This window comes from Podarcis gaigeae, assembly GCF_964106915.1.
Source record: "Podarcis gaigeae genome assembly, chromosome: 12".
NCBI lineage: Eukaryota > Metazoa > Chordata > Lepidosauria > Squamata > Lacertidae > Podarcis > Podarcis gaigeae.
In genome coordinates this window covers 2,563,223-2,587,374 of record NC_139688.1, presented here as the reverse complement: position 1 = coordinate 2,587,374, position 24,152 = coordinate 2,563,223, and the positions used below count along the sequence as shown (strand labels likewise).

The window sequence follows — 24,152 nt, the reverse complement described above, 5'->3', positions numbered from 1 at the left end:
CAGTATGTTGCTATTAACATTGTAGCCGATGTTGTCGCATCAAGAAACACTCTTTTATTTTCATTTGGGATGCTCATTGTTAGAATGCCAAAACAGATAAGCTTCATGTTTCTTAAAAATTGTGTGTCTAAGCATTTATTTATCTTTGGTTCCTCATAGATCATGTCCCATTATTTTTTTTACTTTGGGGACATGTCCATCACATGTGGAATAAGGTCCCTTCATTTTGTTGCAAGTCATTTTCATGAAGTTCTCTTTTATCAGATAGCACATGGTAAATTTTAAGTCCCCCCCCCCTTATTAGTAGTAATCTGTGTGGCTTTGATAATATCTTTGTATTAGTTAATAATAATTCTTTTCTAAATCTGACGTCTTTGTGTCAAGTCCGTTTTCATCTGAAAAAATTGTTTAACTGGTAATCTAATTTCTTTATTTATGTTTTATTGTTGTTTTTTCACCTTTCTTGTATTTCTACCCTTTTCTTCCTGTATATGTGGAGTAACTGAATGAAGCAAAGCAAACAAACTTAGCAGATAATAACAATAATAATATGAAAATGTGATAATAATATTAAAATGAATAAAATGCTTAACGTGCTAAGATTTTATTATTTGCAGCTTCCCAAGAAAACTCAAGGATATTCTCTAACTACTTTTAAATCCCAAAAACCCTTACAGGATATCACTTCTACAGATGTGTTACTACAGGTATACAGGTGTGTTACTACAGACCCAATGATGAAAAAGCAACAACAACCCCTCAACCCAATTCCTTGTGACCACAAGACTATTTATTACCTGCAACAACAACAGACACCTGAGTTTTCAAAGTGCCCACAGCAATCTGTTTCAAAGGGTATAGACTGACAGGGGAGGGGGGGCTGACAAAGGGGGGAGGAGTTGAATTGCAAGGACATTCTCTCACTTTTAAACCTCAAGATTCTGTGCTCCAGGACTGAAAAGATATGTAAAAGATCACAATTGCCTCAAGATATGCAACTGATATTTAATTAGTTTGTTGTATGATATTATGTAGGAATGCTAAAATGTGTCTGAGAGTATGTTATTTCCACAAAGGGGGGACCTAATTATTGTATGTACTGTAACTATTTTTATGTTCAATGTATAGTGTCTTATTGCTTACACCAGTGGAGGATTCTCATGCATTTTGAGCCTTCTAATAGATCAGGCTATTGCGAAATCCAGTATTAGATCATGTTCCACCTGGTGCACTCTGCAGTGTGCCAACCTTCCCTACCCATTTTAAAATGCTAAAACTTGCTTTACCAAGGAGAAGCTTCAGGATCCATAAAACCACCAGATACATGAAGGTCTATATGCTTTGGTTTAGCAGGAATGATACCTTATAGAATTAAATTGACTTATTTGGACAAGTGCCCTTTTTAAGAATGGTTCTCTTAACAGATTGGTTTGAAAGTTGAGAACCATGGAGCTAAATAAATTCTAATTGGGCTTAGTTCTGATTGGGCATGTATCCCAGGTGCACTGAACTTTCTCTGGTTCCCTTAGAACAGCTGAGCAACTTTCCTAGAGTGCAAGATCATCGCCAGTAATAATAATGCAATCCCATAGAAAGGCAAAAGGCAAAGACATCTCTCTCACGACATGTCCAAACCTATGCCAGGGTCAGGTCAAATGAAAGCCCTGAGGGGATTCACCAGGATGTGTTGCTGTGCATATGTTGGAGGTGTGAGACCACAGAACTAAATTTGTCACCTGAGAACACAAAAAAGAGACAAAACAAACTGCATTTTTCAGTCATTAATGGACCTTCCTGCTAAATGCAAAGCATAGACCACTATTGAGAAAATGTTTCTCCCAAAGAGCTAGAATGCCACAAGTAATTTAGTAACAATGTGTACAAGTGTTATTTTCATGTGATATCCTATGTCCAGCTATGTCCACTGCTACACTTGCAAATAGCCTTAATGAAGGAATGGGTTTCTGTGCAGTCAGTTTGAAACTGACCCAAAATCCCAATTTTTCCTCCTCCAAGCGAGCATTTCTAAAATGCATTAACTTGAGCTTTTCAAGCTCAGGAAGCTTGAGCTTGAGTCAATGTATAAACAGAAAACCCAGCTGTATAAACAAGTGCTCAAAGCCCTCTCCCTTATCAGTCCGTGATGGCAATGAGTGGCCTTGCCAGTTCCAGTAGAGCAGGGATGGCATGTCTGGGTCTTATCTTACATCCTGACAAAGACCACAAAGACGCACAAACCTTGTCAAGTCTGACAAGAGACCCAGGAACGGCGCCAGGAATTGGTGACCTCCTGCCCCAAGATAAGAGTATAGGAACAGGAACAACCTTTTATGGTCAAGAGTGCTGGAACAGGAACAACTGTTTATGGTCATGGATGTCAACCTACGTGTATAAGCTGACGTGCTTGAATTCCTGGGGAAGGGGGGAGAGGGTGCCTGGAGGATATATATACTGCATGAAATTTCTCATTTCTTTGGACTTACTGTGAACTGACCACGCAAGTGCCTTCTGCTATCCGGAGAGCAGAATAAACTCTTTCTCTGAATCAACCTCGGTGTCATTTGACTTCCTTTCTCCCTCCTGGGAGCAACGCAGACCCCACCAGTCAGTAAAGTCTAATAAGGCTACATTAAGGGGCCTGACATACAACACTTTTCAGGTTCACACAAAGGCATCCATTTCCAACATACCAGGTTAAGATTTTGCGGGGCAAATAATTTTTTAAAGAAAAAAATATAGCCCTAAAGAGGGGATTGAAATAAATAAATTAAGGTCTTATGTATATAATAAAAGGTAAAGGGACCCCTGACCATTAGGTCCAGTCATGGCCGACTCTGGGGTTGTGGCGCTCATCTCGCTTTATTGGCCAAGGGAGCTGGCGTACAGCTTCTGGGTCATGTGGCCAACATGACCAAGCCACTTCTGGAGAACCAGAGCAGCACACGGAAACGTCGTTTACCTTCCCGCCGGAGCGGTACCTATTTATCTACTTGCACTTTGATGTGCTTTCGAACTGCTAGGTTGGCAGGAGCAGGGACCGAGCAACGGGAGCTCGCCCCGTTGCGGGGATTCGAACCGCCGACCTTCTGTTTGGCAAGTCCTAGGCTCTGTGGTTTAACCTACAGCTCCACCCGTGTCCCTTTATGTATATAATAAAGGTTCATAAATGTACCAGGCAAACACGTACATAGATATATAGGCCACATGTCTGAAGCTGCACAGGAGAGCAGCCATGGAGCCATTTTGACTCCCAGACTGACCAGGGGTTTTCTCTGCAAGGTCAAATAGAGGAGCCTCCCCATTGTCTCTTTCCTCACAAATCCTGACTTAAGGGTATGTCTGTGTTTGAATAGGGTGTGAGCCTGTGACATGGCCCGGGAACTAAGTATTTATCCTTACAAAAGACTAGCCAGGTTCCCCAGGAAATTCAATCAAGTAATCTGCCGGACAGGAGAAAAGCAACATTCAAATTTCTGTTTTAAGAGCGCCTTTTCTGTGATGTAGGTATGATGTATCTGAGGGGTGGTCTTAGGTTACACCCCTTCTGTGATATTTAATGATGTTTCTAGGGGTGGTCTTGATCTACAGGGTGGCAATTTCAAAAGTCTTTATAAGGCCTTGCACGCCATTTTTCTGGGTCCTCTTTTTCTGTGTGTGAAGGAGACACCCTGTTGCAACAGTTCAATAAGGATCAGGCTTACTAGCTGCTTTGCTTCTCAATATTCTCTGGTTGGCCTCTGTTTTTTCCTCCGATGGATGGAGAACCTACAAAGGACTCTATAAGGGCTCTTGTGTCCCCATAAGGGAATAAGGGCAGATTTTCGTTTATTACAAAAGCAATAAAATTTTAATTGTTTGACGGCAGCAAGCAATGGCACGGAGGAATAAGTTCTGAAGTCCGGCCCCTCCCATCAGGAGAGGCTTCCCTTTATACATTTCTTTTATCAGGTCTTTAGCCAATAAAAAGTTAAGGCATTACACATACTCAGATAGATACAATAGATTCTGCCTAGAGATAAGGCATGAGGAGTTGGACATAACCCTTCTGAAATATACTCTGAGTCGAGAGTGGATTTCATGCTCTTTATTCAGCTACCCATGGATAGAGTTCAACCATGCGGCACGGGCCTCCCTCTATCTGTACCTCTACATGAATTTTCTCTATGTTGGGGTGGGGCAACTGGTATACCTGGCAGTCTGTGATCTCCGTCGAGTTGCCTTGGTGTGTTGGGCCCCGGGACCTGGGGCTCTTGAAGAGGTCATCCGATGCCTGGCGTCAGGTGAGCCGAGCCCGACACACCCGGGCGATGTGTCCTAATTTTCTGCACTGCCTACACTCCTCTTTCACCCTCATTAAAAGGTTCTTTAATTCCTCCTCACTTTCTGCCATCAAGGTTGTGTCATCTGCATATCTGAGGTTGTTGATATTTCTTCCGGCGATCTTAATTCCGGCTAGGGATTCATCCAGCCCAGCCTTTTGCATGATGAATTCTGGATATAAGTTAAATAAGCAGGGAGACAATATACAGCCTTGTCGTACTCCTTTCCCAATTTTGAACCAATCCGTTGTTCCATATCCAGTTCTTGAAACAGAACCCAAGTCACTTGCTATCAAAACTGGCCACCTGGACCAGCCTTGGGGCGTCTTACTTGGTAACAAAGAAAAAAGGTTCAGATCTCAGGTTCCCTTGGCTGTCAGAGTGACAGGGAATGAGAGTTTTGACTGGGTTTCTCCCCTTGTATTTAATTACCTTTCTAAAGGCAATTAGGGCGGCTGGAGAACCCCAATTCTCCTGTTCTCCACTCCCCCTCCCAGCTGCCTACTGCCAGGAAGGCTGGAGTAAAGACCATAAGCAAAAGATAAAGCAAAGGATAGAAAAGTTAACTTTGAGAATCTTGGTTGCTGGGTGTTTCAGAGAATCCTGCCCACTATCTTTTCCATTCCTATACCCACGTCCACATGTGCTGCTCCTGGCGATCCTGGGATCTTTTACTAGATTAATTTATGGCCGGCCTGATCCAAGCATTGCTTCCTCTGGTTAGCCTTCCTGGAACTCCAGTTATTTCCAGACCCTGGGATTGCTGGAGGACTGGTGGTCTTCCTGGCAAATGGCCTGGTGCACGCTGGATCACCAGTCCTTCCTCGCCCCCAGAATCCGGGTAACCGAAAGTCCCATCTGGGGTGCCATCTGTAATAAACGAAAATCTGCCCTTATTCTCTTATGGGGACACAAGAGCCCTCATAGAGTCCTTTGTAGGTTCTCATCAGTCGGAGGAAAAAACAGAGGCCAACCAGAGAATATTGAGAAGCAAAGCAGCTCATAAGCCTGATGCTTATTGAACTGTTGCAACAGGTGCTCTCCTCACACGGAGGACCCAGAACCCGCCCTTATATAGACATTTTAAATTGCCTGCCCTGGAGTCCAAGACCACCCCTCCATACATCATACCTACATCACAGAAGGGGTGTAACCCAAGACCACCCACCACAAACATCATACATACATCACAGAAAAGGCGGTCTTAAAACAGAAATTTGAATGTTGCTTTTCTCCTGTCCGGCAGATTACTTGATTGAATTTCCTGGGGAACCTGGCTAGTCTTTTGTAAGGATAAATACTTAGTTCCCGGGCCATGTCACAGGCTCATACCCTATTCATATCTTAATGTGCCCTTAAGTCAGGATTTGTGAAGGAAAAGACAATGGGGAGGCTCCTCCATTTGACCTTGCAGAGAAAACCCCTGGTCAGTCTGGGAGTCAAAATGGCTCCATGGCTGCTCTCCTGTGCAGCTTCAGACATGTGGCCTATATATCTATGTACGTGTTTGCCTGGTACATTTATGAACCTTCATTATATACATAAGACCTTAATTTATTTATTTATTTCACTTTATTTCTCTGTTGCTGCGTGGTCATTTGACTGGCCTAACCAATTGCTACAGAGCTGAAATATATTCGGAGTCGACAGTGGATTTCATGCTCTTTATTCAGCTCATAGTGGTGATGAGGAATGGAAGTTCCCCCAGAATGTCTGCTTTATATACATTATTTACACAATGGGCCCAACATGATTGGCTAATTCCAGGATTCTCCTGTAGGCCAATCAGGTTGCGGATTCACTTCCACCTGGAGCTGGATTGGGTGGCTCCTGTGGACCAATCAGACTGCTGCATTCTGAATCCTATTGTACTCCAAAGGCTTTGGGTTCCTTTCACTGAAGCAGGGACTCCTTTTAAGGATGTAAAATGAGTATTTTAAATTGTAAAACAGAAAATTTAATAAAAATTATATAAAAACAGAAAGGGGTGAATCCTTGGTATATACTGTGCCCCCCCTTTCCCCCTCCCTTTTAGAGAATCACCCAGGAGGGCAGACTTTGACTCCAACCACCAACCGCCCCTACAAAACCAAGTGCAGATGGTGCATTGTGGCATCTGCATAATATTCCCCCCCACCCTCCCTTTCCTCCTGCAAGAGGGATCCCCCCCTCTGCTTAATTCCACTAGAACTGAGGGGTGTTTTCGCTACCTTGACTTCTGCTGGGCAGTTTTCTCAGCCTGGAGGGGTTCCTGGTCTGGCTCTTTCTCTCTGCTTCTCAAAAGATCAGGCAAAAGACGGACCTGGCAAGCAGGTGCCCCGACAGGGAGCTCACAAGCAAGACATAAACACAATGGCCTTCTCCACTCTTGTGATTCTCAGCAACTGGGAAATTCAGAGGCACACTGAGCATCGCCAGAATGCCTAGCAGACCAGAGTAACATGGGAACTATGTATAAGGCAGCCTTATACAGAGTCAGACCATGTGCCATAGACTCATTACTGCCCTTGATTGGGACACTAGACTTCAGTGGAGGCAGCCTCAAACAGCCTTAGCCTTTTTTGCTGCTGCATCACACTGTGGGCTCATGTGAAGCTTGTGGTCTGCTAAGGAAGGAACTGACTGACCGTCTCCTCACAACAGGAGAAAGCCAGTTGCAACCAGAATGCTGTTGCTTTCCAGATGCCAGACCACACCAGGTCTGATCAGCAGAATGGGTTTACTGAACCTTTACTGGATTTTTGTTCCTATTTATATTAAGTATTTCATCATCCTCATCAATGCCACCCTGATGAATATACCTGTGTGCCAGATACGTTCACAAACACACACTTGTTGCCTTCACAGCGCATATGAGTCACTGAAGATACATGCATGTGAAATAATGTTTGTGCACAGCTGGAGTTAGCCACAGCTGGAGGCAGCGATGCTTCTGAATTGCAGTTGCTGGAAAATTCAGAAGGGGAGAGTTGTTCTTGAGCTCAGCTCCTGCTTGCAGGCTTCCCTTGGGGGCATCTGGCTGGTCACTGTGAGAACAGGAGGCTAGACTGGAGAGCTCCGTGGCTTAGAGCGTGGTGCTGATATAACACCAAGGTTGCAGGTTCGGTCACTATATGGGACAACTGCATTGCAAGGGGTTGGACTAGATGATCCTTGGGGTCCCTTCCAACTCTACAATTCTATGAGTCTGTGACTCGATGGGCCCCTGGCCTGATCCCAGAGGGCTCTTCATACGTTTATATGCAACATTAATGAAACATAAAACATGGAAATCTTTGCTGAGCTGTTTTGCTAAGAGCAGAGATCCTGTTAGTATCCTGTTTTGTGTTGAAAGGTCCCTCAAACGAAAGAAGGAAATGGCCAGCAAGAAAAACAACACACCTTCCCTTATCTATTGGTTTCTGGACCTAGGCAGGGTGTTCTTTCTAACCATCTGAATTCTCAGAAATGGCCCATGGCAGATCACTTTCGCTTTCCCTCCTCCCAAAACCAACAAACCACACACACATTTTTAAAAACCAGTTAAAAACCAGTTAAGACCATTAGGGCAAGACCACCCCCCTAGAAGACGTTGAGGAGGTGGTCCTTCCGTTGCTCTCCCCCAAAGCAGATCTCCCCAAAGGGAGCAACTCCGTTGGTTCTGTCCTTTCTGGGGGCTCTGTCACCCGTGTTGGCCCAGGATTTAATCTACCCCCCCTCCTCTGGTGGATTGAGGCCAGGTGGGCTCTCAAGCTGCCAGTCCTCATGGGGTGGGCAGGGCAGGCTTCTCTCTGATGACCAAAGGTGGGGAAAGACTAGCTTCCTCAGGAGCAGGAGGGCCAGCAGATGGGGAAGAGGGCCAGGTAGACAGATCACCTTCTCCGAGAGCAGAGAGCCAGGCCTCCCTGAATAGATCGTCCCCAGGAGAAGCCGTGGGGTTCCTCAGTTCTGCTCTTACAAACCCATAATGCCACCTTGATACTCTTTTATTCTTTCACTTTTCGATTTTAAAAAAATAATATTTATTAGTTTTCCAACAAATTAAACACAACACTACAAAAAACAAAAAAAGAAAAAAAAGTACAACAATACAATACAATACAATACAATACAATACAAAAAACACCACAAAACACTAACACATACAACTAACAAAACAAAAACCATTTAAAACACAGTCCAATTTCAATATCTTATCTTTCTTTCACTTATTTCCACGACCTCCTCACGCCTCCCTTTTTGTATTCCACTTCTATTAATTGTTTCAGCAATTCCTTTCCATCTTCCTCTGTTTTCTATCCTATAATTGTCTTAACTCATTCTAACCTTATTTTTCCCTTTAATACTCTATTAATCTATTTATACTTAATTCCTTATAACATTACTACTAAAACCACATAACTTCATTCCAACATTTTTCTAACATTCATTAATTTTACAGTATTTCTGTAAATAGTCTTTAAACTTTTTCCAGTCTTCTTCCACCGACTCTTCTCCCTGGTCTCGGATTCTGCCAGTCATTTCTGCCAATTCCATGTAGTCCATCAACTTCATCTGCCATTCTTCCCGGGTGGGTAAATCTTGTGTCTTCCAATACTTTGCGATGAGTATTATTGCTGCTATTGTTGCATACGTAAAAAAAGTTCTATCCTTCTTTGGCACCAATTGGCCAATCATGCCCAGGAGAAAGGCCTCTGGTTTCTTCAAGAAGGCATATTTAAATACCTTTTTCATTTCATTATAAATCATCTCCCAGAATGTCTTAATCCTTGGGCACGTCCACCAAAGGTGAAAGAATGTACCTTCAGTCTCATTACATTTCCAACATTTATTATCGGGCAAATGGTAGATTTTTTCAAGCTTAACTGATGTCATGTACCACCTTATTCTTTCACTTTTCGGTAACTGGCATATTGTGGAAATAAAACAATGAACAGGGGGTGATACAATGACTATTGCAATCAACACAAGATAATGTCACCAAGGCAACTATCTGTAAATAGAGAATAAACATCCATAAAAATGGCAAAATATTTTCTTTCCCCAAAAGGTTTTATCTTAATTGCTAACCCAGTAAATACAGAGTCCACTTGAAATATATCAGTGGTTCAGTGCTTCTCTTCCCCAAACAGATTTTGTCTTGAGCAGTTGCAAGCACAGTAATAAAGAGTCCACTTGTGATATACCAGGAGTTCAGGGCTTGCATTGATCTGCTGTGAGCACTGTTTGATATTGATGTCAAGTTCTTTCATCTTTGTTGCAAAAGTATTGACCCCTTGCTCCTTGCTCCTGGATACACCCCTCCAACTTTTCTGTCTCATTTATTGTGACTTCTATAATGAGCAACATTAGGTCAAATAATTTATGCTTCATCATGTAAATGCATTCTCAACCGTTTTCTGTGTACAGTGGTACCTCGGGTTACATACGCTTCAGGTTATGTACGCTTCAGGTTACAGACTCTGCTAACCCAGAAATAATGCTTCAGGTTAAGAACTTTGCTTCAGGATGAGAACAGAAATCGTGCTCTGGCGGTGCGACCAGCAGCAGGAGGCCCCATTAGCTAAAGTGGTGCTTCAGGTTAAGAATAGTTTCAGGTTAGGTACGGACCTCCGGAACAAATTAAGTTCTTAACCCAAGGTACCGCTGTATATAGTTATCACTCAGGTCCACGTCAGTTAATTTGGGCGGGAAATCCTGAGCTGTTGTTGTCACAGTGTTGATAGCCAGCTGCCTATAAAAGCAGGCCGGCTGAGCGGTTTGCTGATCAGTTCCAGCTTACTTATAAAGAACTACTTGGAGAAATCTCTGTGTCGTTTGCTCTGTCCACCCACTACTTAATACTGACGATGAAGATGGGATAGGATGGACATCAGAGCACAGCTAGATTCGGACACTCACTGAGTGGAATCACTGAGCTGAAACACTGAGCGAAATCACTGAACAGAACCCAATTCAGAGCTGACCGTACTGGTTAGAGCATTGTGTTCCATCCATCACCTTCCACATCAGCATCGGAACCATGGCTTCACTCGTACCTCTACTGCCATTTGCCCCAGCCTCTGAATCATGGGACTCCATCTCGCTTGGTTTGACTGCTACCTCCAAGCAAACGAGCTGACGGAAGCGTCAGAGGAGTGTAAGTGGGGCCTATTCCTCAGCCTCTGCGGGCCAGAGGTGTTCAAGATGGCCCAAGCATTGGTTGCGCCACTAGCAGTCCAGGCAGCACTGTGGGACGTGCTAAAAGAAAAGCTAACAAACCACTACACTCCGAAGCCATGTGTTCCGCCATGTGTTCCGCCACATTGCTGTCCGCCATGTGTTCTACCACCGGGACCAGGCAGAGGGGGAGTCAATCAACAGCTACATCGCTGCCCTTCGAAAGGCCGTAGTGCACTGTGAGTTCCGAGACTTAGACGATGCCCTGATGGATTGAATCGTCTGCGAGGTTCGGAACAACCATCTGCAACGGTGTCTCCTCACCAAGCCAGACCTCACACTGCAGAAGACCATTGAGGAGGCTGTGGAGAGATGAATGCCTGGGCCTAAGAGGAGTGATCCTGGTTTCCCTAAATGTGGCAGTTGTGAGACTATTCTGAACAAAGTCCTTGGACACAAGAGATGCTTCCAGATGTCCGCCAGTCACACATTTTCTTCAGCAGTGGCAGCGCATGAGGTGGGGCGGGAGCAGAAGTGGTCTCCTCCAGGCAAGGTGGGGAGCAGGGGGTGGCTTGCCAGTGCCACTTCACCCCGCCCTAACTTGAGCATGGTGCCCACCCCCAGAATGGCACAGTTGATGCTCCCCACCTCGTCACCCCTGCCATGCCACTGTACAGTTTGGGGGTAAGATTTTTGAGTGAGTTGTGGCTATATAGATTCATTTTAAATTGGTTTCTGACCCAGACTTAGCATGGTCAGACATGGCTACTCTGCTGGTTGGCTAAGGCTTGGAGGAGGAATATGATGGCCTTAGTTCTCCTGGACCTTTCAGTAGCTTCTGAAGAGGCTGCCTGGGGTGGGACTCCAGGGGCAGTGTGTCTGAATGCTTCCACTATATACCGTAAATAGGAACTCAAATATTGCAAACTGCCATAGCATTCCAGCAATGAAACCTAAGCTCTGTGTGTAGGCAGCAGTGCACCCACTGCTCAGATAAGTGGAGTCAATGTAAGATGGCGGGGTCACAAAAAACGTATGGCAGTCCATGGGGCCACGGGGCCACCCAAAACCCGACGTCATTCGATTCACTCCAAAGCAGTGCAAGACGTTGACAAAAGGTCTGCGATAGCTTTTCACAGCAAAAACCCATGCTTTGCGGCGCCCCAAAAGTGGAGCAATCAGCACCATAAGTCGGGGGGGGGGGGGTGTCATGAGGTTGCTGAAAACCCGACATCATCCAATTCACTCTGAAGTGGAGCTAAACACCAATGAAAGGTCTGCAGCAGTGTTTCATGGTGAACACCTCATGTTTTGCTGCACCCCACAAACAGAGCACTCGGTGTGCGGCAGAGTGGGCATTGCTCTTTTTATGGGGTGTTGCAAGCCATGGGGGTTTTGCTGCAAAACGTTTGCCAAAGTTTGGCACCGGTTTGGATTGAATCAGAGAACATTGGTTTTTTTGTGACCTTTTAAACCCCCCCCCCCCCCCGTTGAGGGACTATTGCTCTGTTGGTGGGGTGCTACAAAATGCAGGGGTTTTGCTGCAAGACACTGCAAAATGTTTGCCAAAGTTTGGCACCAGTTTAGAGTGAATTAATGTTGGGTTCTTGGTGAGCTTTTGACTCCCAGCTTAGAGTGTGTATCACTCGCTTCGTGGGGTGTTGCAAACAACAGGATTTTCACTGCAAAACGTTTGCCAAAATTTGACGCTTGTTTGGAGTGAATTGGACAATCTTGCACCCCAAATTTTTAGCTCAAAATGATCTTTGGCAAGTTCTCGGTCCCCTTGTCATTGAAGCGCCTGGTGCCTTCTGCCTGCTCTACCCAACCCAGTGACCCAAGTCGTCACAATCCCATAAACCGGAGGTTTTCAACCTTTGGGGGTCCATGGTTCACTTGACAAACTGCATTCTTTCTGTGGCCCCCCTGTGGGGCTCAGGAGCCCAGTTATGCCACCACTTGCCTGCTGAGCCGGCAGCCCCTCACCCATTTTCGAACACCCTCCCTTGTGGAGGGTTCCCTCAGCCTCCTCTCCCCTCTCCTTGGGAGTCCTCTGGGCAGCTGCAGCCCCAGGTCTCTGAGGTGCCCTCCTGCCCCATAGAGGTGCCTCCTCACACTGCCCCACAGGGGCCTGGGAAGAGGGTGCCCTCAGCTTTAGTGGCCGGACGGAGACTGGCCAAAAGTGAATGTGAGACCAGCACCTTAGTCATCTTGGGCGGCAGCAGCGGGTACTGCCAGGCCTGCATGGCGGTAAGGCTCCCCTTTGGCACTGGGCACTCAGCTCCCAGGCAGGCCTTGCACACAGCAAGCACAAGAAAGGCCAGCACAGCGCCTGCCTGTCTGTCCAGCCTCCCACTTGTCTGTCCATTCCCAACAGCAAGGGCTGGCTCCCTCGCCCGCTTGCTTGCTTACTCTGAGGCACCTCCACTCCTGGCACCCAGCACCGCCTGGCCAGCCCCAGAGGCACCATTTGTCTGGGGAGCTTGTAGCCAGGGCTGATGTAGCCAACAGCCACGCAAGCCTTTGGGAGGCAGAGACACAAGAGGGCATCAGAGGAGGGAGGGAAGGAAAGAGGGACAGAGGCCAGGGTTGCCCATGGCACCCCTGACCATCATTCAAGGCGGCTCGGCTGGCCGTCCGCCTGGCCGGTGGCTTCTCGCTGCGTGTCCCAGCTCCACTCCAGGCAGGCAGGGGTAGCAGTGGCGGCTACCCGAGGAATGCGCTGAAGATGGCGGCCGGCCAGGGAGCTCCAAGAGCGGCTTGCTGGAGCTGTGGGTGCAGGGTGAGCAGTGGCTGCGGGTGCTCGTCACCCTTTCCGACAACTTATTGAGCATCAGCCCCAGCAGCAAGGGCGCCGACGAGCCGCTGCAGCTGCCCCCAGCCCCGTGCAGCTGAATGGTGGCGAGCCAGGAGCCCCTGTCCTGGGCTCCCTTGCCAACATCAAGCGCACCGTGCAAATCATCAAGCAGGACATCGAAGGGCTTGGCATCAGTATCAAAGGCAGCCAGGAAAACAAAATGCCCATTCTGATTTCCAAGATTTTTAAGGGGCTGGCTGCAGATCAGACGGAGGCCCTGTTTGTAGGATACGCCATCCTTTTCCGTCATCAGTGGTGACCTCTCTGATGCGACACATGAGGCAGTGCAGGCACTGAAGAAGACTGGCTAGGACGTGGTCTTGGAAGTAAAATACATGAAGGAGATCTCTCCCCATTTTAAAAATTCCTCATCTGATGCAACTGTAAGCTGGACTCTTCGCCAGCCTTTCAGAAGCAAGCTTCACCTGCTTTCTCCCTACGAGACCTCAAGGAAGGCAAGAACATCCCCTTTAAAATGTGCTACATATCACGGAAATGTCTCCCCAGTGATCATTCAAGGCACCCCAGGGTGCCACAGCACACTGGCTGAAAACCACTGCCCTAGCCCAAGTCTGTTTCTGGCCACTGTAATAGGCTGGGATGGTGCCTACAGAACAGATGCCCCGTTTCGCCTCTTCCTCTTATACAAGGAAGTAGCGGATCCTGTCCTCTATGTCTGGCTATGTTTCAGATTGGACCGTTGCAACAGTCTCCACGTGGGGCTGCCCTTGAAGACAACTTGGAAACCACACTTGGTCCCAAAGGCAGCAGCCAAATGACTGGCTGGGGTTCCATCTTGATCTCCCGTAACCCGTTTTAGAACAGCGACGCTTGTTGCCGGTTCATTTCTGGGCCCAACTCAAGGTGCACATGATGGTGTTTAGAGCCCTATACGACTCATGCCCCAAATGCTTCCTATGAACCCTCTTGGATGCCGAGACCAGCAGACGGGGTCCTCCTGGGAGTTCCTCAGAGGCTCACGGTGGCAGAGGCCCAGAGGGTACAAGGTCTTCCCTATGGCAGCCCCTAAACTGTGGCGCTCCCTAGAACCAACTACAGTGACTTGGTTGACCTACTAAGGAAGAACAACATTTTGTTCAGGTGGGAATTCCCGCAAGGCCTCTCGTTTACATTCAAAGGAAAGAAAATTAAGATAAGATCAAAGGAAGATAAAGTGAGTTTCCTGAAAGACTTCAGTGAAGAACTACGAAGGGAGGCAAGAACAAAAGATTTGGAGGCACTAGGATTGGGACCACCTGACTTGGACAAGCACCCCCTGGGGTTGGACAGGCTAGAGAAAGAGACACAACCATCAGAGGAAGAACAACTTTTAGGAGCAGTCGGAGGAACGGCATAATAATTACAACATGTCTCTGCAGATGCTAACTTGGAACATTCGGGGTCTTAATTCCCCTAGCAAGAGGAAGAGAATTTTTCACATGTTAAAAAAGGAACAATTGGATTTGATTTGTTTACAAGAAACACATATAACTAGACTCCACAGGAAATTATTGATAAATAAGAGACTAGGTCAAGAATTTATCTCATCGGACAAAGTTAAAAAAAGAGGAGTTGTGATATACGCAAAAGAGAAATTGATACCAAAATTTCTTTTTAAAGATGAACATGGACGATTTATTGCAATTGAAATACAATTATATGGAGAAAAAGTATTAATAATTGGAGTCTATGCACCTAATGAGGGAAAATCAGACTTTTATAAGAAACTGCATGAGACGTTGTTGGACTACATGGACCAGAACATCATTTTGATGGGAGATATGAATGGAGTTGTGTCAACAAACATGGACAAATCTGAAAGACAGGTAGTCACAAAAGATGGAAGGCTACCAAAGACTTTTTTTGAAATGACAGACATGATTGACATTTGGAGAACTAAAAACCCCCTAGGTAGAGAGGGGACCTTCTTCTCTGAAGCCAATATGACTTGGACAAGAATTGACCAAATCTGGATTACAAGAGGGATGGCACCTAAGATTCGGAAGGTGGAAATCTGCCCAAAAACTTGCTCCGACCATAATCCTGTGAAAATGGATATGAAATTAACACCGATTGGTTCCTTTAGATGGAGAATGACACCTTATTTAGAGACTCTGAAACTATTAAGAAGGCCCAAAAAATCATGAAAGATTATTTTGAAATAAATTTGAAGACAACTGTAGAAAAAAGAATAATCTGGGACGCGATTAAGGCGGTTATGAGAGGTTTTCTGATCCAGCAAAATGCCTTATAGAGGAGACTTCAAGAAGAAAGAAAAGGAAAGATTTTAGAGAAAATTGGAGAAGGAGAGAAGAGACTAAGGATTAAACCAAAGTCACAGGAGATCCTGCGAGAAATTAAACTATATCAGGCACAATATCTGAAATTGGTTAATCAGGACATAGAATGGAAGATTAAACAAATGAGACAAAGAACTTTTGAATCGGCTAATAAGTGTGGAAAGCTGCTAGCTTGGCAGCTGAAGAAAAGACAAAAATTAAACACTGTGACTCATCTTGAAGTAAATGGAAGGAATGTACAAAACCCACAGGAGATTAAAGACTGTTTCCAGAGATATTTTAAACAATTGTATGCACAAGGACCACAGAATGAGACCAAGATCGACGAATTCTTAGAAACAAATGGATTACAAAATATTTCTCAAGAGAACAAATTAATACTGAATGATAAAATTTTTGAACAGGAGATTGAAGGTGCCATTAAGAACCTGCAACTTGGCAAGTCTCCAGGCCCAGATGGGCTTTCCTCCAAAGATTATAAAGTAATGAAAGACTATTTGATCCAACCATTAATGGAGGTATGCAATTGTCAGGGGTTCAGAAGGAGAGAAACAGGAGGGGGAGCAAATGGAGAGTGAGGAGGAGGAGTACGAGGGGGGCGCAGGCAGTGACAGTGGCCAGAGTTATTCCACAAGCCTCTCTAGCGAATCGGAGGACTCACAGAAGGGAGCGCCGGTGGCCAGAGCGAGGGGGGTTCCAGGGGGAAGCCCCAGGAGGAAGGGGCCAGCGGGGAGTCCCTGAGCAGCAGTTGGAGATCAGGACCAGCGTCTCCACCAGAGCGCAGTGGGGAGGGGGAGTCCCAGGAGTCGGGACCAGTGTCCTCACCACCAGAGGGAGGAGAGGAGTCAGGTTTGGCAACGCCCACATCAGGAAGCGGGGAAACGGTCAGAAGGAAAGTCACCGGCTGGGCGCGCGCGCCAAGTTCAAATGTACAGGAGCGTGGCACAGCGGGGAGCCCGGGAAGGGAGCCAGGTCCTAAAGCCCGCCGGAGGGAGGGACAAGACTCAGGGGGCTCAGCGTCAGAGGAGTCCAGGAAGGAGGAAACCCCAGAGACCAGCGAAGGAAAGAACAGCGTAAGAGGTGGAGCCGGGCTAGAATCTTAAACTGGTGTGGGTGGAGCAGTGAGTCAGAGGGGACTTAGCCGGTCTAGCGTCAAGACGTGGGTCTGCGCGCCCAGAGCTTTGAAATGGAAACTAAACTTCAATAAAGACTTTTGTACATTATATCCACCGGGCGTTGGTCCTCTGTGAGCTGGGATCTAGAGGCAGACCTGACAGTAAGTCCCCTCTCTCCACACCAATTTTATCACCTCGTGACGTGCGGGAAAGCAGTGAGGGGTGAAGATTGGTACTTCGTGAGCTCACGAATACCTGAAAAATGACTACCGAAGAGAAGGTAGCAAGTTTGCAAAATGCCGTGACGCAGCTGAACGCAGAGATTTTGGCGTCCAGAAAGAAGGAACAGGAAGCAGCTGCTGCCTGCCAGGATCTGCGAACCAGGTTAGAAGTGCTGACTGCACAAGGGCTACCGGCCGCCAGACCAGAGGGGATTGGGCTGGGGAACAGAGGAGGGAGCCTTGTGTCGCATTTCGATGGGAACCTGCAGCAGTATCCTAACTTCAGAGCAGATGTAGTATATGCACTGCAACTGCTGGAGAAAGACTTTAGAAGAGAGGAAGAGAAAGTGGGATTTATAGTATCGCATTTGCGGGGAGAGGCTAAATCCTGGCTGCGCAATCTCTGGAGAGATAAGGGGGTGCCTTCCTTAAAGTGATGGATGCGTGTTTTTTGTCTGAGATTGATGTGGATATCGCTAGGAAAGAGATTCACGGACTAAGGCAAGGCAGAGCCACTGTAAGGCAATATCATTCACGCTTTTTTGCATTGGTGAATGTAATGGGCTGGGAGAGAGAATCGTCTGCCGTCAGAGACCTGTTCTGGGAGGGGCTGAACGGAGCTGTGAAAGACGAAATTGCAAGGGGAGAGAGACCCCAAACCACCAAAGACGTTGTGGAGAGGGCACTCATGATTGGGGTTAGGCTGGAAGGACGCCCTTGGGACAAGGAGGAAGAGCATTGGGGACGCACGCCAGCGAGAGGACCGCCCCCCTTTCCCAAGGAAGCGGCGCGCGCTCGATCCATGCCTCCGCTGGGAGGAGGAGAGGAGCCGATGGAGATAGGTGGTGCTAAGGCTCAGTCCACAGCCGGAGCCCTAACGCCGGGAGCAGTCAAAATGAAGCCTCCTAGAGGGACCAGGAAGTGCTACATCTGCGACAGTGCTCAGCACATGGCGAAAGAGTGTCCCCAGCGGTTTCACAAGCACACTGCAGCCGCAGCGACAGTAACAGAAGCAGTTCAGCAGAGTGAATCACAGCAGGAAAACTCCACTGTCTGGCTGGAAATGGAGTCACTGGGGGCCAGCCAGACAAGTCAGTGAAGCAATCCCCAGTAATGTTACAGCCCACAGACCCCCTCCCACCCAAACCAGTAGTGCAGCTCACCGCATCCCTTCAACTTCCCAATGGGCTCACTGTGGAAATCCCCATTACCATTGACTCTGGGAGCAATGCAGATTTTATAGGCATGGAGTTCATCCAGCAACATGGCATAGCCCTTCTGCCAGCGACGGTACCTCTGAACGTCGTCACGGTGGACGGCAGGGAGCTACTGGGAGGGCAAGTGCTACAGCAGACGCCGCCAATGGTGATGCGCATTGGTAATCACCGCGAAGTCATCAGCTTCAACGTCACCCGCCTGTCAGACACGCCCATAGTGTTGGGAATGAGTTGGCTGGATAGGCACAGCCCGGCATTAGCTTGGTACCAGCGGCAACTGACCTTCGGCTCCTCCTACTGCGCAGAACACTGCATCCTGGCTGACTTGGACGATGAGGAGCACGAGGATGGACCACAGCTGAACTTGGGCATGTTGCAAGCGGTACCTAACAAGTACAAAGAGTTTTTGGAGGTCTTCTGCGAGAAAGAAGCGGACAAGCTGCCTCCCCACAGACCCTACGACTGCAAGATTGACCTCCTGCCGGGGGCGACGCTCCCGACGGGGAAACTGTATTCCATGTCTGAGGATGAATTGCAGGAGCTCAGGGAGTTCATAGATCACAACTTGAAGCGGGGATTCATCCGAGAGTCCAAGGCGGTGGGGGGCAGCCCTGTATTCTTTGTAAAGAAGCGGGACACGCCCCAAAAGAGGCTTGTAGTTGATTACCGCGTCTTAAATGCGAAAACTAAGCCCTCAGCCTTCCCTATGCCCAAGATCGATGACCTGCTGGCGACGGTGAGGAAGGGTCGCATTTTTACCAAGTTGGATCTGCGCGGAGCGTACAATCTCATTCGCGTGAGGGAAGGTGACGAGTGGAAAACGGCCATGTTTACGCCGCTGGGCACCTATGAATATAGAGTTATGCCTTTTGGATTACAAAATGGCCCCCACTGTTTTCAAGCATTCATGCATCATGTCTTGGCGGGTCTTCTCTACACGAAGTGCGTCTGCTTCCTGGACGACATCCTCATCTTCTCGGAGTCGCCGGAGGCTCACGAGAGAGATGTCAGGGAAGTCCTGCAGCGGCTGCGGGAGCACCGGCTTTACGCCAAGCTGGAGAAGTGCCAGTTCAACAAGACGGAGGTGGACTTCCTGGGCTACAAACTGTCCGACAAGGGACTCGCCATGGACAGTACCAAGGTACAGGCAGTGCTGGACTGGAAGAGCCCACGCAATCGAAAGGAAGTCCAGAGATTTGTCGGCTTTGCCAACTTTTATCGCAAGTTCATCAAAGGTTTCGCCATGCAGACAGCGGCCATCACTGACACCCTCAGTTCCAAGAAGAAGAAGTTCATCTGGACGGAGCAGGCAGAGCAGTCCTTTCAGAAGCTCAAGCACCTCTTCGCGTCCGAGGAACACCTGCTACACGTGAACCCCAGCAGGCCCATGAGAGTGGAGACGGACGCGTCAGACAGGGCCATGGGGGCCGTCCTGTTGCAGCAAGACCACCAGGGGGACTGGAGGCCGTGCGCTTTCTACTCCAGGAAACTCAGCAAGTCGGAGCAGAACTACACCATCTGGGACAGGGAGTTACTGGCCATACATGCAGCCTTCAAGGCGTGGCGGCATTTCCTTGTCGGGGCCAAACACACGGTGCAGGTCCGTACAGACCATAAGAACTTGGAGTACTGGCGCACGGCGAGGTTCCTGAACCAGAGACACATCCGCTGGGCGGAGTTCTTTGCAGATTTCGACTTCAGAATAGAATACATCCCTGGAAACAACAACATCATGGCGGACGCGCTGTCCAGGAAACCGCAGTATCTCAAAGAAGAGGCGCCGGCGGCGGCCAAGCATATTTTCGCACCAAAGGCGTGGGCATGCGCGTCAGCCACGGTGGACCTGGACGCGGTGCGTCGCGCGCTGCAGACGGACTCCTTCGCGCGAGCCAAGATGGAGGAGGTGCGTAGCGGCACGGCGAGGGACGACGACTTCCAAATACGCGACGGCCTGCTCATCCGCAAAGGAGCCCTCTACGTGCCGGGAGACAACCTCTGCGCGAGGGTCCTGCAACAGCTGCACGACGCGCCCAGCGCGGGACACTTCGGCAAGGAGAAGACGGTGGACCTAGTAGCCAGAGACTTTTGGTGGCCCAAGATGAGGGGGGATGTCGCGGAGTACGTCAAGAGGTGCGACACCTGCCAAAGGGCCAAACCAGTACACCAGCCGCCGGCGGGCCTGTTGGAACCGCTACAGACACCGTTCGAACCGTGGGAGAGGGTGGCCCTGGACTTTGTCACAGATCTGCCCAGCTCGAGAGGCAAGACGGCAGTACTCGTGGTAGTAGACTTGTTCACCAAGATGGCCCACTTCATTCCTTGCGCGAAGGTGGCCACAGCCGAGCAGACCGCCAAGCTGTTTATAGACCACGTGTTCAAGGTGCACGGCCTACCACGGTCCATCCTGTCCGACAGGGGGCGCCAGTTCATATCCAACTTCTGGCAAAAGCTGATGGGTTTCCTGAACGTCAAGGTCAGCCTGGCGTCGGCGCGACACCCGCAGACTAACAGACAGGCGGAGAGAGTCAACGCCATCATGCAGCAGTACCTGAGATGCTACGCGAACCAGCAGCCCTCGACCTGGGTGGACTACCTACCCTTAGCCGAGTTTGCCTACAACAACACGAAACACGTGTCCACGGGGGTGACACCGTTTTTCGCCAACAATGGGCGGCATCCCAGAACCTTCCCGGGTTTAGAGAAAGTGAGGGAGGGGGAGCCGCAGGGAGCAGAGGCCGTGGCAGCGGAGTTGCAGGAGATCCACGAGCAGCTCAGGAGGCAGTTAGAGATGGCGAAACAGGCTTACAAAGTGCAGGCAGACCGACACAGGAGGGTTGGGGAAGACATCCGGGTAGGAAACTGGGTCTGGTTAGCAGCCCAGGCAGTTCCGGCCAGATCGTTGGCCAAGAAGAAGCTCGGGCACAAGCAGCTAGGGCCTTACCAAGTAGAGGCGCAGATCAACCCAGTGGCCTTCCGGTTAACACTCCCGGAGGGGTCCAGAATGCACCCGGTCTTTCATAGATCAGTGCTCACACCCTACAAAGAGCCCCACAGGTTTCAGGCACCAGGGACAGCGCCAGACCCGCTCAGGGAAGCGCCCAAAAAGGGGGGGTCGCCGAGAAGGGGGCCACTCAACGAAGCCACAGAGATTTTAGACTCAAGGTGGGGGGAGGATGGGATTGAATATCTTCTCGCCACAGAGGACACCCCGGCCAGCGCCAACAGGTGGGTGCCGGATTACGCATTGGAGGAGCAGTTGCTCAAGGAAGAATTCCATACACTTTTCCCGCACAAGCCTATGCCAGCGGGCTTTTTCGATGATTGTCTGTTCACACCCACACTCTCGGCCAGCACTTTCCGGGGTTTCTCGTCAGCGGAGGACTCGGCTCCGGGAGGCAGCTCCCCAGAGGGATCGCTCTCAGGTTTTGGCACGGGGGGATCTTATTGGTGGGAGGACCAACCCGAAGTGGGATGGCGCAGAGACATGCCGGAGGGACCCTGGGAAGTGGCGTCACCTCAGGCGACAGGGGGAGAAGGGGTTTTGAGTGATTTGGGGGCGGCTTCAGATTTCGAACACACCGCCCAGGAGATGGAAGCGGAGGGAATCGCAGTCGACGAGCCCATGGAGGACTTTCCGGACTTATCACGATGGCTGCACGCCTCGGGGGACGAACTGTATCCTGAACTCACCCCGACAACTCTAGAGCACCCGGAACCCGCACCTGAAGAGGGGGAGGGGGGAGGGGGGCTTCGAGGGGGGGTGGATGTCAGGGGTTCAGAAGGAGAGACACAGGAGGGGGAGCAAATGGAGAGTGAGGAGGAGGAGTACGAGGGGGGGCGCAGGCAGTGACAGTGGCCAGAGTTATTCCACAAGCCTCTCTAGCGAATCGGAGGACTCACAGAAGGGAGCGCCGGTGGCCAGAGCGAGGGGGGTTCCAGGGGGGAAGCCCCAGGAGGAAGGGGCCAGCGGGGAGTCCCTGAGCAGCAGTTGGAGATCAGGACCAGCGTCTCCACCAGAGCACAGTGGGGAGGGGGAGTCCCAGGAGTCGGGACCAGTGTCCTCACCACCAGAGGGAGGAGAGGAGTCAGGTTTGGCAACGCCCACATCAGGAAGCGGGGAAACGGTCAGAAGGAAAGTCACCGGCTGGGCGCGCGCGCCAAGTTCAAATGTACAGGAGCGTGGCACAGCGGGGAGCCCGGGAAGGGAGCCAGGTCCTAAAGCCCGCCGGAGGGAGGGACAAGACTCAGGGGGCTCAGCGTCAGAGGAGTCCAGGAAGGAGGAAACCCCAGAGGGCAGAAGGACCCAGCGAAGGAAAGAACAGCGTAAGAGGTGGAGCCGGGCTAGAATCTTAAACTGGTGTGGGTGGAGCAGTGAGTCAGAGGGGACTTAGCCGGTCTAGCGTCAAGACGTGGGTCTGCGCGCCCAGAGCTTTGAAATGGAAACTAAACTTCAATAAAGACTTTTGTACATTATATCCACCGGGCGTTGGTCCTCTGTGAGCTGGGATCTAGAGGCAGACCTGACAGCAATGAAATCATGGAGGGGAAAAGAGCACCGGAGTCGTGGAAAGATGCTTATATCACGCTTATACCGAAAAATGAAGCAGAAAAGACCTACCGCCCCATATCCCTACTTAACGTGGATTATAAAATTTTTGCAGACATTTTAGCTAAAAGATTAAAAAAAGTTTTGGCAGGAATTATACATAAAGACCAAGCAGGCTTTCTCCCAGGTAGATATATGTCAAATAACACAAGGAACTTAATTGATATCTTGGAAAAACTACAAGTTAACATCAATACAAAAGCAGTATTGATATTGATTGATGCTGAGAAAGCCTTTGATAATATTTCTTGGAGTTTCATGAAAAAAACCTGCAAGGGATGGGAGAAAGGTTTGGAAACGGTATAGGGGCGATTTATTCGGAACAAAAGGCAAAATTAATAGTGAACAATGCAGTTACAGAAGAAGTTAAGATAGAGAAAGGGACACGACAAGGCTGCCCAATTTCCCCTCTACTTTTTATTTCAGTCCTGGAGATATTGCTGAACATGATTAGAAGGGACCAACAGATTCAGGGTATACAGGTCGGAGCTAAACATTACAAACTAAAAGCCTATGCAGATGACCTAGTTTTGACATTACAGGAGCCAATCCCTAGTACTAGAAGAGCTTTGGAATTAATACAAGAGTTTGGTCAGGTGGCAGGGTTTAAACTTAATAAATTAAAAACTATGGTTTTAGAGAAGAATTTAACACAAATGGAGAAGGAAAGGTTTCAGGGAGAAACAGGCTTAACAGTGGTGAAAAAAACAAAATACCTAGGGGTGAACATGACTTCAAAGAATGTTAATTTATTTAAAGACAACTATGAAAAGTGTTGGTCTGAAGTGAAAAAAGATCTTGAAACGTGGACAAACTTAAAGTTATCCTTACTGGGTAGAATAGCAGTTATCAAAATGAATGTATTGCCAAGATTATTGTTTCTGTTTCAATCGTTACAGATAATTGACAAGATGGATTGTTTCAAGAAGTGGCAAAAAGAAATTTCTAGATTTGTCTGGCAGGGCAAAAAGCCCAGAATTAAATATAAAATTCTTACTGATGCGAAGGAGAGAGGGGGGTTTGCCCTGCTGGACTTTAAACTATATTATGAGGCGGCAGCTTTCTGCTGGCTGAAGGAATGGCTACTTCTTGAGAACACAGACATCCTTGATTTGGAAGGATATGATAACGCTTTTGGATGGCATGCATATTTGTGGTATGGTAAGGATAAAGTACAAAAGTCGTTCAAAAACCATATTGTCAGGAAAGCGCTGTTTAATGTCTGGGTCAGATATAAAGATCTTTTGGAGAATAAAACCCCAAGGTGGCTCTCTCCAATGGAGGCTAAGGCCTTGAAAAAACTTAATATGGAATCTAACTGGCCAAAATATTGTGAAATTTTGGAGCAGGAGGGAGATAAATTGAAACTGCAGAGCTAT

At 48.4% G+C, this 24,152-nt stretch overlaps 3 protein-coding genes across 3 annotated transcripts in view; 2 read left to right on the top strand and 1 right to left on the bottom strand.

Moving 5' to 3' along the window:
• The window catches only part of LOC310827682 (uncharacterized protein), an 83,578-nt gene extending 77,004 nt beyond the window's left edge, over positions 1 to 6,574 (bottom strand). The window contains exon 1 of the mRNA XM_083703979.1: positions 6,530 to 6,574. The gene's annotated coding sequence lies outside the window, so the exon portion shown is untranslated. The remainder of the gene's footprint in view (positions 1 to 6,529) is intronic.
• LOC310827680 (uncharacterized protein) overlaps positions 1 to 24,152 on the top strand; it is a 919,426-nt gene that overhangs the window by 2,117 nt on the left and 893,157 nt on the right. The gene's annotated exons all lie outside the window — the stretch shown is intronic.
• The window catches only part of LOC310827821 (erythroblast NAD(P)(+)--arginine ADP-ribosyltransferase-like), an 840,324-nt gene that overhangs the window by 84,277 nt on the left and 731,895 nt on the right, over positions 1 to 24,152 (top strand). The window lies entirely within an intron of this gene.